At 41.5% G+C, this 16,346-nt stretch overlaps 1 protein-coding gene across 2 annotated transcripts in view; it reads left to right on the top strand.

Moving 5' to 3' along the window:
• CASR (calcium sensing receptor) overlaps positions 1-16,346 on the top strand; it is a 67,086-nt gene that overhangs the window by 23,787 nt on the left and 26,953 nt on the right. The window contains exon 2 of one of the 2 annotated variants that reach the window (XM_016120059.2): positions 12,275-12,393. The exons of the other annotated variant lie outside the window; for it this stretch is intronic. The gene's annotated coding sequence lies outside the window, so the exon portion shown is untranslated. The remainder of the gene's footprint in view (positions 1-12,274; positions 12,394-16,346) is intronic. 2 annotated transcript variants of the gene reach the window in all.

The following is a 16,346-nucleotide window of genomic DNA, read 5'->3' as shown; positions in this document are numbered from 1 at the left end:
CCTACAAGATAGGAAAAACTCCTTGTTTTTCTGAAATTATTGTTAAAATTTAATAATCTCACAATACCATGAAGATACTCTAAGTGTGTATTTTATTGTAAAGTCTTACATTTAAAATACACATTTTTAAATCTGCTCAACACTTTCACCAGCCTCTATACTCTTCCCTTCCACCTCCACCCCACCCTCAAAATCAGAACACATACTAGAAGCAAAATTTCCCTCTTTCCTACTGGAATAAACGAATAGAGTTTATTTGCATTTCTATTAAGGCGAGGTTCTTTGTTTACTTAATAACAGCTGTGGCAGTGAGCAGGGCCCCTGGGAGTCTATACTCTTCTCTGCCTGCCACTAAGCAGTCTGAAACTGAAATGAAGGAGTGAGCTAGCAGACCTCTAATATCCTTTCCAAATTTAAATTCAGTGTCGTTTGGACATAATATTTTAATGTTCCAGAGAGATGGATCTTTCCTTTGTGGTTTACCCTTTTTTTTTTTTTTTTGCAAAAGTTTGCACACTAAAAATTAAAAATCAGAAGTCTTCCATTCCTTACCTAAGTAAGCTCTGTAAAGGGAGAGAATGAACAGTAACATCCTACTCCTGGCACTGCTAGTCTGGCCTTGTGACCTTTTGAGCCTCAGTTTACTGGTTCGTAAATGGGAAATTTAAACTAAACGTTTTCCGAGATGCCTTCTGGCCCGGGCATTAGTGAATTATAATCGTGTATCATTTTGTTCAGAGTGTGTCTCTGGTCTCAAATTATTAATAACCCCTGGGGGAGCCCAAGACATTGGGATGGGATCCTCCAAGCCCAGCGAGGCGCACAGGAGCGGCCGTTCCGAGGAGTTGCCCTCGTGGGCAAGGGAAGTTCAAAGGCCGCGTCGCCGCGCCAAGGCCAGAGACGGCCTCTCTTTTAGCTTCACGCATTACAAGCGAAAGCAACCTCTCTTCCGTGCTGACGCCACCGCCGAGCTGGGGCTGAAAATCGACCTGCGATCTTTCTGCTCCAGCACCGCCGACCCTGCGCAGATGCGGGCGCGGGGACGCGCGGGCTGAAGGGCGGAGGGCTGCGAGGAGCGGCAGGCGGGGTCTGCTGACGGCGGAGAAAGGAGACTGCTCCCCCCATCCTCTCCCTGCGCTGTCCCCTGGGACAGTCGCTGAGCCCCCAGGGGGTGGGCGGTGGAGTGAAAGGGAGGAGAGAGACCCTCTCACCTAAACAAGAGGAGGGGAGGAAACAGATAGAAAGAGTGGCCACTTCTAAGCCCAGCCCTCTATGAGGCTCCGCCTGCGTAGAAGGGACTTCGCGGGACCCACCAGCCTGTACTGCCCAACTTGGCTATTATATGGATGGCCCAGAGAAGGGCAGCAGCCTGTCCCAAGGGGAGTGGCAGGGCCGAAGCTAGGCCCATGGTCTCCTGACCCTTTCCAGTCCTCTGTCTCCTCCACCAGCTTTCTTCAGCTAAAGAGCTTTCTCTTGGCTGTTTCACAAACGCGCTTCCAGGTTGTTGCATTGACCTATCAGATCGATGCGTAAAAAAGATCAGCGGTTTACACGTTTGAAATTTGAAACCCATCTGCCCCTACTGAAGCTATAGCAGACCTTCCTTTCTCATTCTGCTTGCCATCAATTCAGGTCTTTAGCAGCTATCTGGGTGTCATCATCTGGTCAGCGGTGACCTTAGAGACGTCAGAAAGTGTCCTGATCACGATCCCAGATCCCATCGTAGAAGTTTGTCTCACAACTAATCTCATCCACCCTGTGGTAGCATGCTGACTGCGTTTCCTAAGGGTACCTTGTCTCTAGCTGTAGGGTGGCTTGCTTGGCTTTCTGCTCAGGCTCACCATCAAACAATTGCTGTTTGAAGGTAGTCATGCAGTGGGTGAGCTAAACCAGGCTCATTCCCGGACCAGAGGGGGATAGCAAAGTGATTGTTCTGCTTAATTCGAGGGGTGGGGATCACTATCCTCATCATATTATGAACTAACGTTTATTGAGCATTTACTATGTGCCAAGCTCTGTGCTAAGGTCTTACAAGGATTATTTTAATATAATCCTTACAGCACCCCTACTTTGTTATTCCTGTGATACAGATGAGGAAACGGAGGCACCGAAATTGAACAACCTGCCCCAAGTCACCAACTAGAAGCTGTCAAAGCAGAGATTTGAACTCCAGGTTCATCCAGAGCCTGTGCCTTCAACTGTTATGTCCTGTTGCCTCGTGATGGAATAAACATTTTGGTGTAAGGAAAAGAATACTAGTTGAGAAATGAGGAAACGTGGCTTCCATTCTCGCTCTACCTCTGCACTCCCTTGTTTTTCGGGTACACGAATCACTTGGAACAAATAGAATTATGTGCAGGTGTGCATTTTGGGGGGAAGAGCAGGCACAGTTTTCGTCAGCATCTCAGAGAGATCCATATGCCTCCCCCTCAAAAATATATATACACTGTTTGGACTATCTCATCTTTACAGCATTTTTCGTGCCAAGCAGTCTACATTCTCTTCTAACATTTTAAACAATGATGCAATAGCAGCTTCAGACTCCAGGACCTCTCTCTGGTTCAGGGGTGTGAAGGGTTCCTGGCTGCACACTGGCCTTTCAGGCACACCCGCATGTCCAGATAGTGATCACAGGAAGGACAGCATTGGAATGGGATCATCAAATTCATCCTTCACCTACTTGTAACACCTCAGCATTTTTCCTTTAGCCTATTGTATTCTTAACTTGCAACCAGAGTCTATGTTTATATAGAGGCACCTAATAAAGATTTCAAAATTCTTTTTGATTGTACTATAAAAAGAATTCTAGTGGTGAAGCCTCCACTGGGCTTGGGGTAAAGCATCCATTCATTATTGAGCGTCTGTTGTGTCCTGAGCATGCAGCGGTGAACCGGGTAGACCAGATCTCTGACTGCAGGGAGACTCAGAGGGACACTGGCAGGGAAATGCTAGGAAGACACATAGAGCACCTGGAGGGTCAGGAGGGGCTTCTTTGAGGAGTGGTGGGATTTGAGCCAATCCCTGAAGTAGGAGTAGGAATGAATTAAGCAAGAGGTACAGTTCGGAGGGATGAAGGAGTATTCCAAATAGACATGGGAAGGGCCTGAGACAATAAAGAACCCGGCCGGCTGGAGGAACTGAGGAGATGGGCAGGCTGTAAAGCAGAAAGAGGGAGAGTAGTGCAAGCTTTCCTATACTACCCATGAGGCTCCTGTGGAGGTATGGCCAGTGTATGAAGGGCTCTCAGTGTTAACAAACATGTGTCCCAGTACCAGCAATGACCTTAATTGGCTGTATGATGTTGGCAAGGCAGGTAAGATCTCTGATCTTCCATTTCTTTAATTTAAACATGAGAGGTTTGAACTAGATGGTTTCTAAACTCCTTCCTGGCTCCACTATCCTGTGATTTTGTGACTTCGAGGAAAGTGAAATCAGCAGTGAGAAAGAGAAAATTGGGCCCTGGTATTTGGGAGCTGGGTGATACAAAATCAGGGGCCTGGTGTTCTCCTGTTGAACACAAGCAGTTACATAGAACATCACCATCAAACAAGACCACTTTGTGACTGCAATGGAGAAAGACAAAAACAAGATCACTCCACAATCACGTCTGAACAGACAAAAAAAATGTTAACATTCTCTAAACCACAAAAATGACAGAATATTCCCCTATCCTGGCTCAGGTGGATGACTACTAGTTCTTTATCAATTACAGCTTCACTCTTCCTTCCAGGAAAGATTTACTAAAATACCCAATCCTAGATCTATCCCTGCTTCCTGATAGCATGCAAAGCCCTCTTCCCTTAGACCCTCCCCCGATCATCTCACACGAGCCCCAGCTCTGTAAGTTCTTTCTTACATTTTCTTTAAAACACCTCACGGATCTAATCTGTAATGAGAAACAAACCTAACTTGTTCAACCACAGTAGTGTTTCTCAAGCAGGCTGGGCTATGGCCATGAAAGTGCAGGACCAGCCGTAAGAAGCAGTGCCATATATTTTATATCTTAGGTGCCTCTTTCCTCACCCTAGCTCCCGGCCTGTCCTTGTGGTCCTTGGCTGGAGGTCACTGACATCAACCCCTTCCTCTTCTGATACTCTCCTCTAATCTCAAGCTCCAAGCTTCAGGTGTTGGCATTGGAGCCATGAAATGGAGGAGACGAGGATGCAGAAGGGAAGTGTAGAAGGATGACTTCACAATGGAATTTGCTCCCATCCAATGATGAGGGAGCAGATTTAAAACTGTCTCCAGAGCAAATGTTTCTTCCCTCACGTAAAGCACCGGGCTTTCTCCTCTCAGGCCCACACCCTGCCCAGACCATACATGAGCTACTTTGGAGGTGGTGGTATTTCTGTTTCCCAACCAAACCACACCAATCATACCTTCCCTTAAAAGCTATCTTCACAAGAAGATAACCAGCTCCCACAGAACTGACTCATTTGGCAATATCAAAGAGGGCAAAAATTATTGCCACTGGTGATTCAGCTTCTCAGCTTGGACTTCCCATCTTTAGCTAAAGTTTTTTCACTGGGGGAGGGAGTGCTCCCACCATACAACCCACTCTGTTCTGTTCATGTGGGCAAACCATCAACAAATATGACCCCTGATGACTCCTGAGTCAGATGGAGACTAAGGGGAAAAAATGACCTGTTCCTCTAAAATAGACCGTCGGACTCATTCCCCTCTTGGAGAAAACTAGTAGAGTCAGCTCCTTTTAACTCACAGAAGCCGTTGCCCACATTGGGCACATAACTGTTTCCAAAGCTGTCTGTACAGTCATGGCAAAAGAAGAGTTTTCTGTGTGTTCAGTCTAATGCAGGGGTTAACAAACTTTCTAGAGCCTCAAAGCAACCACAGGTAATATGCAAGTGAATAGGCATGCCTGTATGTCAATAAACTTGATTTACAAAAAAAACAGGTGGACCAGATTTGGCCTACAGGTGGGCTGTAGTTTGCCAAGTAACCCTTGGTCTAATGTAATCAATGCATGGGCACAGCTGAAAGAGAACAGGAATGATAACCTTTCCCATAATGAGAAGAGCTTATTTTTCATCAGAGATTGGGAGATGACTTAAAAATCAGTTTGGAAATTTCCGGAAGAAGGTAGAAGAAAGAAAAAGAGGGAGAGAAAAGAAAGGAAAGCAAAAAAAAAAAAAAAAAAAAGAAGAATAGGATTTTATTTCAAAAGAGGAATAGGAGAATCCAGGTGGAAAGAGCTCTTCATAAAGCCTCTGGTGGCCTCTTCTTCCCCTGACCGGCGGAGACACTGAAAACGCACTGGATAGCCACGTGTGGTAGAATATTCAGGACGATTGCAGCTCCTGAAGAAGAGGCCTTTCTGAATCCCTAGAAGTACTTCCAGAGAGAGCAGAAGAGGCCAGGGGATGCTGAACAGAAGAGGTTTGTGAAGATGACTTCTAATGGCCACATGTAAACACGGTGCTGGACCTTCCTGTCTAGGCAAATGCACTGGTTGTGAGGAATATGTATCCATTTTGCAAGCTTGGAAAATGAATTTAATAATGAAAGATTTAAGTTTAAAAGTAGAGGTCTCAAGATTCTTCCAAGGAAAGGTAGAGGAGAATGATAGCTAGATAGGTAAACCCCCTCCATTTGGCTGGGAGAGATGCTGAGAAGTGGCCGATCTACGGTTCTTGACCATTTTCTCTAGTTCACAGACCATGCATGCCAATTACAGATTCAGAAAGTTACCCTGGCTGTAGAGCAATGCTTTCTGAACTGTAGTTCCTGAAATACTGGTATCATAACATGTTAGCACTTATTGCAAGAAAAAGATTTCAGGGAAACTGAAGAATGAATTGACATTGACAGGAACTGTGGTGTATCTGTGCCAATGCATTTTTTGCTTTGCTAGGTTATGCTAGGTTAAAAATCAAAGTTATAGTGTTAGGAGAAAAGGGTTCATTTTGAAATCATTCTTAGGAAACAGGTTTTTCAGAGCACCTGAGCCAGTGCAGATAAAAGAGTAGTTCAGGTAGTCCAGCAGAGGTTCTCAAACTTAAAGGTACATTACTATCCAGGTTACTGTAACCTACCCCAAGAATATCTAATTCAGTAAGTCAGGATAGGACCCAAGAATTTGCATTCTGACAAGTTCTCAGGAGATGCTGCTGTTGCTGCTGGACCAGAAACCTCACTTTGAGTCCAACTGCCCTACGCTCAGCCCAGTGCCTGACAGATACAAAACTCTTCATACAATGGCATTACATTTCTTCCTGAGGGTTACCGCATCACGGGAAATCAATTGGTTGGGTTTTCACCATGTGTGAGGGGTGTTGGATAATCCAGCTTCAAAGTCAGACTTACAGAAACATACATGAACTTTATCTGAGGAACCTTTATTTTTTTGAGACAGTCTTCCTCCAGCGAGGGAGAGCCTTCCCACAGGAGCAACTGCATATTTAGTTTTTAAACAATGGTTCACAATTCTCCAACATGTACAATGTTGCAGAGGCCAGTTCATTCATAAATCAATAAATATCTCCTGACAGGGAGACGTGATCCTTAAAAAATGGAAACAAAATTTAAAATGAATTTAACAGGGGGCCATAGTTCTTTAGAAATGAAATAAAATTCAGCTTGAACAACCACAGTGTGATGTATCTGACAGGTGAGGGGTGGAACACAATGTCTCTCAACCTCAGGTCAGTCTCCAACAGGGTACTGATTTTTGTTAGTATGCTCTAAAAAATAATATGAAGAAACTAGAAAAATTTCATGGGAAATTAACATATATCTCTAGAAAAAAATATGAAACAACCCTAAGCAGAAAGTTTTGAAAGAAATTTGAGTTGTTAAGCCTGGGAAAAATAAAGGTGACTGTATTCTACCTTGATTGCATGTTTTCTGCCTCTGGTCTTTCATTGCAGTGGTAAACCAAGCAACAGGAAATGGCCTCGCGTTTTTTAAAAATATATGTAATTTCAGTTAACTATGAGGAAAAATCTTCTGTAAAACAGGATGGTGAAACACTGAGGGTGTGTCATTTTGGGCCTTGGAAATTTGCAAGAAGCTAACAGCAGTTACCCATTTTAAGTGCCTTTAAAATTTCATAGAGCACTTTCATGCTTCCTGCAGTCTTGGAGCAAATTTGAAGGAAATCATTTCCATATTATTGAAACAGCTCAGCTGTTCATCAATGGGAATGTGAATGAATAAGTTGCAGTATATTCACACAGTGGATTATTATGCAGCAGTCAAAACGATGAACTATTATAGTAACATACAACAATGTAGATGAATCCTATTAATTATAATATTAAGTGCAAAAAGTTAGTCTCAGAAAATAACATACAGTACAATACCCTTTAATAAAGTTACAATGACAAAAAAATGTTTAATACTTTTTAGGAATACACATAGATAGAATATAACCACATAAAAGGAAAGCAAGAGTTCACTACAATGAAAAAGATTGACAATACCAAGGGTGGGTGAGAATACGAATCAGTGGAAATTCCCGTATACTGCTCGCCGGAAGACAAATTGTTTACAATCAACCATTTGAAAAACTTGTTGACAGTATCTGCTGAAGCTAAACATACACAAATTCTATGACCCAGAAATTCCACTTCTAGGTATAAACTCAACATATATTCACCAAAAGACATGTTCGAAAATGTTCACAACAGCACTAGTCATTGAAACCCCAAACTATTTATTTATTAACAGTGGAATAGATAGATAATGTATGATACACTCATATAAAAATACTATACAACAGTGAGAAAAAAAAAGTTTACATAGCAATGTAGATGAATCTTGCAAACAGAACATGGCACAAAAAAAAAAAAAGCCAGACACAAAAGAGTATATATTACATAATTCCATTTATATAAAGTTCAAAAACATGGCGAATTGATGTTTTGTGATGGCAGAGGTGAGGCTGCTGGCTACCTTGGGAAAGGAAAATGACTGAGAGGAGGCTTGAGTGGGGTCTCTGACATTCCGGTTCTGGTTTTTTTTTTTTAATCCAGATATTGGCTATATGGACCTGTTTACATTGTAAAAATTCACTTATGATTGGTGTGCGTTTGATGTCATACTTAAAGTCAAAGTTTATTTTAAGAGGGAGGTAGAAGAGAGACTAAAAAAAAAATGAGGTGAAAATAAGGGGGGGCAGGGAAGGATGGAAGATAAAAGAAGTAAGAAGTATCCAAAGAAAATATATTTTTCAAACTATATTTCAAAATATATATAGTATGACTAGACAGTAAAATCTTTTTCTGCAGGTTTTTCCCTCATGTTTAATGTTTATATCTATTGCTACAACCATTCTTTTAATAATATTTTATAATAACACCTTTTCTGACTTAAATTTCAAAACAAACAGAAAAAACAAGATGAAACCTATTATTCCATCACTGAAATATAATCACTCTTAACATTTTAATGTTTATCCTCTTAGTCTTTATTATGATTAAAAATTTTGTTCAAGTTAGGGTGGTGGGATGGGGAGAACAGCAAATAAATGATGAACATGTGGTTTAGGATAATGGTTTTGGGTAGGGGAGGAGGAGAACAGGATGCAAGAGGGGTACCACTGGTGCTTTTTGTTTTGCATGGTAGATGCCCAGGTGCTTATTCATTATTAAAAATAACTTCAATGATTTCACTCATATGTGGAATCTAAAGACCAAAATAAACAAACAAACAAACAAAATGGAAACAAATTTATAGATTACGGAGAACAAACTGGTGACTGCCAGATGGGAGGGGAGTCAGGGGGTTGGGTGAAAAGGGTGAAGGGATTAAGAAGTACATACTGGTAGTTACAAGATAGTCATAGGGATGTCAAGTACAGCATAGGAAAAATAATCAATAATATTATATTAACTATGTATAGAGCCAGGTGGGTACGAGACTAATTGGGGGGATTGCTTTGTAAATTATATAAATGTCTAACCACTATGCTGTACACCTGAACCTAATATAAAATAATATTGAATATCAACTCTAATTGAAGAATAAAAATTTTAAAAAGAAACCTGATACTGAATTGGTGCATGAAATAAAGGCTCTGATTTACCCAAAATTCAAATAAATAGATAGATAAATAAATAAATGAAATTGCATAGTAAAATAGTCAAAGAACTGCCAAATTAGATGAAAACACTTGCAGCATACATCACAGATAAAATACTAATATCTGTAATATATAAAGAACTCTTAAAATTTGAGAAGAAAAGGACCAAACTCTGATAGAAAAATAGGAAAGATATACAAATAGAAAGAAAAGTGGAGCAGGCATGGGCCAATGATGAGGATGTCAGCAACTAAGGATTATGATTTATCCACTTTTGTGCATGTGACATCCAACTAAAACTACAAGAATTTCCGTAATAGATTTTATGCTGTGATTGAAAGCAGCTGGTCTTCTGGAGACCTAAAATGACATACTAGGGTACACTGACAAATCAGAAAAAGAAAGAAAGAAAGAAAATTACTTCCTTTGCATCGCTAAACCTCATTCAGTTTTTTCAGTGAGTGCTGAATTCCAGCTCCTATATATGATAAACTTGGCCATCATGATGCAAATATCGATGTGTCAGAAGGTTGCAGTGTGAACCAGATAAACTTCCCAGGTCCCATCTACCCCTAAAATTCTGTAGTTTTAGATTGATGACCTGGTGTCCCAAAACAGTCTGTGTAAATCTACCCACTCAGTTAATTAGGCAGGAATGACTTTCTCAGACCCCTTTCTCCTAATTACACAGGAAGTTTAACCTGGGGATCCTTCTTATTGTCCTCAGCAAAACTCCAGATTTATCTATTTGTTTGTTTTTGTGTTTATAGCCTATCATTATTTATAAAAATGAAAGACATAATATGGTGAGGAAATGGAGGTGAAATAAGAGCAGGAAGAAAAATTAATACTATGAGTAATATTAAAACATAAAAACGCACCCTTTTGGTTTTTACGTTAGCTAGAGCTGGGCCACAAATCTGGCTGCAGTTTCCTAGCAGTCAGAGCAGAGAGGAAAACAAAAGATAGAAGATTCCTATGCCTATGAGATAATTTGGGCCAGTTTTTCCAAGGAAGACCAGTATTACCGTTTGCTTAGAGATACATCCCAGTGGCATGCTGGAGCAGGCTACTACAGGTGCACAAGAGCCAATGGTTAAATATCTAGGATTTTGGCAAGTTGGTTGTTAAACCGTTGGCAGCTTGAAGTCTGTCATCATGAGAGAACTTGGCAAACACTACGATTTTTCACTTTGGTTTTATTTATTTGTTTTGGCTTCAGAGAGGTGGTTTATCAGCACACCTCTGCATGTTCCGATGGTCCTTGTAGGGGAGACACTATGCAAGGCTAGAGTTGCTCCTACAAATGGGAGGGAGAAAGGCTTGGTGTGTAAGCTTGTTGCGTGCAGGAGAAACATCCAGAGAAGACAGTGGGACTATCTGTCCAAGACCAAAGAACGGCTGGTGTATGCATCAGCATCCACCTACTCCGCCTCAGTTCTTCCTTCTTTCCGGTAGTACCCTTCGGAATGTCATACCTGGGCCTATAAAAAGTGCTATGCCCAGTGAGGGGCAGACATATCTCCCCATTCAAAAATGCAAGAGAGGCTCAGGAGAAGGATTTTATGCTTTCCACTAGGTCACCACTTTTCAAGCCTGCATTTCATAGCATTGTAACAAGTGTCCTTGGTGGGGGTGGGGGTGTGTGTGTGGAAGTGTTCCATGCCAAAACAAATTTGGAAATGAGTAGGTTACAATTAAATAGTTCTCTTTACTGCAGGACTTCTCAGAGCCTTTGGGAGGCAATTGTGCGCTTGCGACACAGAGTGCACGTCAATTCCCCAACTTATTTTACCTTCAGAACGGTTTGTAGTGGCACATCTTGGAACATCAGACTGAAAATACACCACCCCAGTAGTCAGGGCTCCTTGGTGATTTTAAAAGGCAATACCAGGACCTTATTCCACAGAAATATTTTCTTTCCTGTAGAACTCGAAGTTCTGGCAATTTTCTTCATGACAACATGACTTGCATGCCTGCTCTTCACATGAACCGATTTATTAAGCCTATAAGTGTCTACACATCCATCAGCAGAGCTTATTCAAGGGAAATGTTTAAGGACAAGAGATGTCTTAACTTGTGGCTTGTGTCCCCAGGAACTCACTGCGTTTCATCACGGAACATGGGCATTGGCCACGTCGAAGCCCAAAGCCAACTCACAAGAATCTGGAGCAGAGAATGTGCATTTCTGGTTATTTTAACCTTGAATTTTCACCCACTTTGACTCCCATTCTATTTTTTTTTCCTTTTTCGTCTTTTTCTTTCTTCTTGAGACAGCTTTATAAACTCCTAAGAGTTTATTGTGTTGTCGCACTTCACACATGCCTTCCTTCGTTTAACATTTAGGGACCCCCTCCACGTCCCAAGCTACAAATGGGATAGACCAGGCCCTGTCATCTCATAGTACAACATTCAGGAATGTTCGGTTCCTCTCCTGTTTATCCTCTTTATTTGCTTTATCTTGGCTCTTTCTCCACACTGCTCAATGCCCCAGGCTGCTCCTCCCCACCTTCTTTCATCTGTTCTCCCTTCCCTGATCGCTTTTTCCAATGACTAACAGGAACCCAGCTCAGCTGGTTTTTATCACACTCCTGTCCTTGCATTTTTCCAACTCGATTAAGCCATTACCAGGGCTAAATGAGGCATGGACTCTCCAAAAGTCACACCTGTTGTCAGGGAGCTGGAGGGTAAGAACCTGAGCAGCTGGCAGGCGGTCGGCAAGCAGGGCTGGAGGGAGGCAGCCGAGTGTGACCGGTAGTTTGTGTTCCCCCGGTGCTGAAAGAGAGCCCTCATTTTAAAACAAGATGTCCCTTGCTTTCATACAGAAGCAATGAAGACTGACGCCGAACTGGGGATGGTCACATTGACAAATAAAATGCCCCTAATTCTTTGGCAGATGTGCGCCAGGTGCTAATAAAAACCCACACTGTGGATGTGTGCTCTGCAAGAGGTAAAGAAAGCTGTAACCAGAGCCAGGTACATGGGTTCTGTGATGGTCAGTTGAACTTTCTCAGGGTTTTCCCCGTCCACCCTCGTTAAAATACCCACATTTCGCCTTTCTGCAAAAGCAGCTCACACCTTACTGTTTGTATTCTATATGATCAATGTGACAAAGAAAGGCAAAGATTATAGTACAATCAACCAGAGACAAATCAGTATACTCACCCTATGAAGATAAATGATCTCTATTGGAAATCAATTTTCATTTCGTAACCACTTTTTTTTTTTTAGGCAACCTAGAATTTTTATTTCTGCAGTCTACAATTGAGAAATTGTAGCTTTTGATCTTGCCATTTACTGAGTGATCTTATGTTCCAAAGGTCTATGCCTTGGTGTTCTCTAGTTGAAATGTGAGTAAAATCATTCTGCTCTAGAATTACACAATTCCCAGAAATGTTAAAGCCCAGGGTGGTTTTTGATAAAAATTGAAATGTTGCAGTTTTGACCGCTAACCTTGCCTTGCTATCCTCTGTTGATTTGTCTTGACTCTGGAACTTACATGAGCCAACCAACCTCTTAGACAAATGCAAATCCAACAGATATTCTTTGAGCATCCATTTGGTACCAGGTTCCTTATTCAATGCTGGGGACGCAACTGGGATCATGATGAAGCACCTCCCCTCAGGAGTCTTTGGTTTTGAGGGGTGACCCCTTCCCTGTTCTGTCCTAGAATTCACCAACCAGCCTTTGGTTTTTCCTGGTCATACTTCATTCATTCATTAACTCATCTAGTCATTCAGCAAATATTTGTATCTACTAAGTTCTGGGCACTGTGCTTTGTGCCAGGCTACGACGATGAAGAGCCAGGCTCTACCCACAAGAAGCTTCCAGTTCCCACTAGAATTAATTCTCTCTCTTGCCAGCCACAAGAAGCTTCCAGTTCCCAATAGAATTAATTCTCTCTCTTGCCAGCCACGAGAAAGAACATCACTCTTTCCTCTGTGCTTCCTCCACACATAGTTCATGCCCCTTTCTAGCATTTGCACCACTATGCTTATAAGATGTAATAATAATATCTGTCTCCTTTTAAACTAGAAGTCACTTGAAAGCAACAAACGCGACTTTCTTTCCCAACTACTTCGCACTCCCTGGTGTTTAGCGCATAGAGGAGCTCAATAAATGATTTTTTGAATGAATAACTGTATGAATTTACAAAGTCATGAGCCTATGGAACCACAGACCAGTCTATCCTGACCTTCTATCCCACGTTTCTTGGATGAGAAACTTAATGATCAATCATGAGTACTGAAACACTCATGATTTCAAGGACCTTCTAAACATAAAACCAGCTGGTCCATGGGTCATTTCTTCTTCCAAATGTAACTGCCATTGAGATAAAGAACAAACAAAGCCTTAATTTGTGTTTGCAATATTATTTTTGCAGGAGAGCAAACATGATTATATACAATTTAAATAAAATAAACGATAGTAGGAGAACAAATGAGTTTATTTGTGACTCTTTGATAGATACGTATACATAATATAGCTGCAGTAAGAAAAAATATAATAACGGTGGCATAGACAAGCCAAAAGCTTTTTTTTTTTTTCACATAACGTGAAGGTTCAGAAACAGTATGATATTGAGGTTCTGCTCCATGAAATCCTTAGCTCACAGAACCATTATTCCCTAGGATATGGCTCATGGTTCAGGATGGGCTCCAGCTGTCACGTTCACCTCCATGCAGCAGAATAGAGGAAGCGGAGATGAACAGACAAAAGACAAATATCAATTCTCTCTTAAGCAAAGTTTCCTGGAAGCTGCCACAGGGCACTTCAACTTATATCCTATTGGCCAAAACTTAGTCACATTACACAATTATAGAGGAAATTGAGGAAAATAGTCTTTTTATTTTCAACAGCCACTTGTCTAGCCAAAAACTATTTTACTGTGGCATAAAAGGAGTACAGGTATGAGGGAAACGAGTCTACCACAGATACTAAAACTGAAGTGTAAGTGATTATTCAAGAACTTTTATATTCTGACTATTGCAGGCTGAAGTAACAACTTTGAATTCCAATTACTAATCCACTGTGCTAGATCGCATTTGGAACTGCTGTTTGTCCATATCTAGGAGATGGAAGGAGTGAGGTAGAAAGAAAAGAAAGCTTTTACAACAAGAAACTGGGGGTGGGGGTGGGGTGGGGTATGATGCAGTGGCAACAGGAATGGAAAGGGGAAAGCGGAATGGAGAGAGAGGGTAGAATGAACAGGACAAAGTGACTAAATATTGGAGGAAAGGGAGAGGGAGAATCTAGAATGATTCTCAGCTTTGAAAGCAAATTAGACTCCAGTAATTGGACTAAAAAGAGTGGTTTGGAAACTAGGTAGTTGGCGGTAACTACTGCAAATTGACCCGAAATCTCTACTTCATCTATTACTTCTTGCCATGAATTTTCTCTTGAATAGTCTAATTAAGTTAATAAACTTCTCCAAGTAGTTAATCTTTCACAGGAAAAATTTAACAGATCTAAGTGACTTCCCTAGGCAGCTATAATGTTCCTTCTCCTAATTTAGTACACTACACAGGACTCCTTAAAATTCTGAGTTCTTGAGGCATTCTTAATTCAAGTGCCAGAATTTCTCACTTGAGTAAGCTATTTGGAGAAATTCCCCCAACTGGATTGATATTGCCCTCTTTACAGTTATGAAGTTTAAAATATATTGGATGTTTAAAAGGCCTGACATCATGAGTAGTTCAATAAATGCTACTTTTTGTCTCCTTCTAAAGTACTTTCTTTTTTATGCATTCATTCAGCAAAGGTTTATTCAGCAGTTACTATTTCAGATATTGTGCTAAGTGCTGTGAAGCAAAGTTGAATTTAAGTCATTGAAAACAAGATTACAATATATTTTTTTTCACTTTTCAGTGTTGAGCTAAATTGTAACCATCTACGGCAGTGTGCCTGCCGCCTGGGGGCAGGGAATGTGCATGTGTCTGTTCCTTATACTTTCAGGCCTTAACACATGTACTTTCTAAATGAGTGACTGAGTATGTGACCAAGGTCCAAGGCATGAAGCCAAAAACATCCAAAAGCAGGACTGAAATCACAAAACTAGGATGGCTGTGGATGTTCAGACATTACTGAGGGCAATTCCATGAATGTTGAGTATCTGCTGAGGTGCTCCTCCCATAGGGGTCCAATACCTTCTTCTAGAATGGCTATTAGAGGAGATGGGGGTCTCACAGGATAAGGGGAAGCAAATGACAATGGTTAAGAGCTTGGGCTCTGGAACCAGACATTTATATGTGTAACTACAATAAAGTGCAATGAATCTTCCAAGAAGAAGCCTCCAAGATGCCAGATGTAAAAGACTATAACCTGTGGACCTACATACAGGTCTGAGTGTTCAGGAAAAGCCTCCCCGAAGAGTCTTATAAGGTGCTCACTGCACAACTGAGGGGTTAGCATGGGTGAAAATTCAGCCTGTGCTCCACTCCGCAGGCAGTAAATACGCTTAGCCTAAGGCTGTGTCTGCCCCAGAGGAGTTCTGTTTTCTCTGTAAACGCAAAGGCCCCACAATCCCCCAAGCCATGCCTCCAAAGTTATGGACACCTGAAAGCTGAAAGATAAGCAGATGTTTTCCAGACAAAGTTTAGGCCAGCGGGACCAATAGCGAGAGCAGCACGTATGAGGTCTCGGGCTTTAAAAGAAGTATGGTGTATTCGAGAAACTGAAGAAAGTTCACTATAGCTGGAGCGTCGAGTTCAAAGGGAAGACTAGCAAGAGCAAGGCTGAAAAGGTACTCATTACAGCTGGCATTTTCTGCGCGTTTACTAATTACACTGTGCTAATGGAGCTCCATGCGTTATTTTATTGAGATCACAGAGTTTAAGAGACTTGCCCAGAGTCAGATGTTAGGAAATATTGGAACTATGATTCAAAGCCAGGTTTAACTTCAGAGCCTGTGTTCCAAACCACTTGTTCAATGGCGTCCAAAGATTTGCAAAGCTGTGTTGCCAAAGGACAAAACTGGAGAAAGCAAGGCCGTTAGGAAATAGTTGCAGAAATTCAGGGGAGAAACGTTGGTGAACTTAAGATGACCTTGGCAATGGGAATGAGTGGATAGATTTCAGAGAGATTTTGGAAGTAGAACTACAGAACCTGGCGGTCGTTTGAATATAAAGGGCAATGATGAGAAGAGGGAAGAGGCAAGAATGACTTCTTATTTTGTGTCTTTGTGGATGACACATCATTTGCTAAGATAGAAAATGATGAATGAAGGAGGAACAGGTTTAGGAGGAAGGTGAGTTTAGAAACTGTCAAATTAGAAGCACCTGTGGGACATCCAAGTGGAGATGTC

The sequence above is a fragment of the Rousettus aegyptiacus genome, unplaced genomic scaffold (assembly GCF_014176215.1).
Source record: "Rousettus aegyptiacus isolate mRouAeg1 unplaced genomic scaffold, mRouAeg1.p scaffold_m13_p_4, whole genome shotgun sequence".
NCBI lineage: Eukaryota > Metazoa > Chordata > Mammalia > Chiroptera > Pteropodidae > Rousettus > Rousettus aegyptiacus.
Note: the sequence above shows the minus strand (reverse complement) of the source record. Positions and strands in the feature narration are given on the sequence as shown.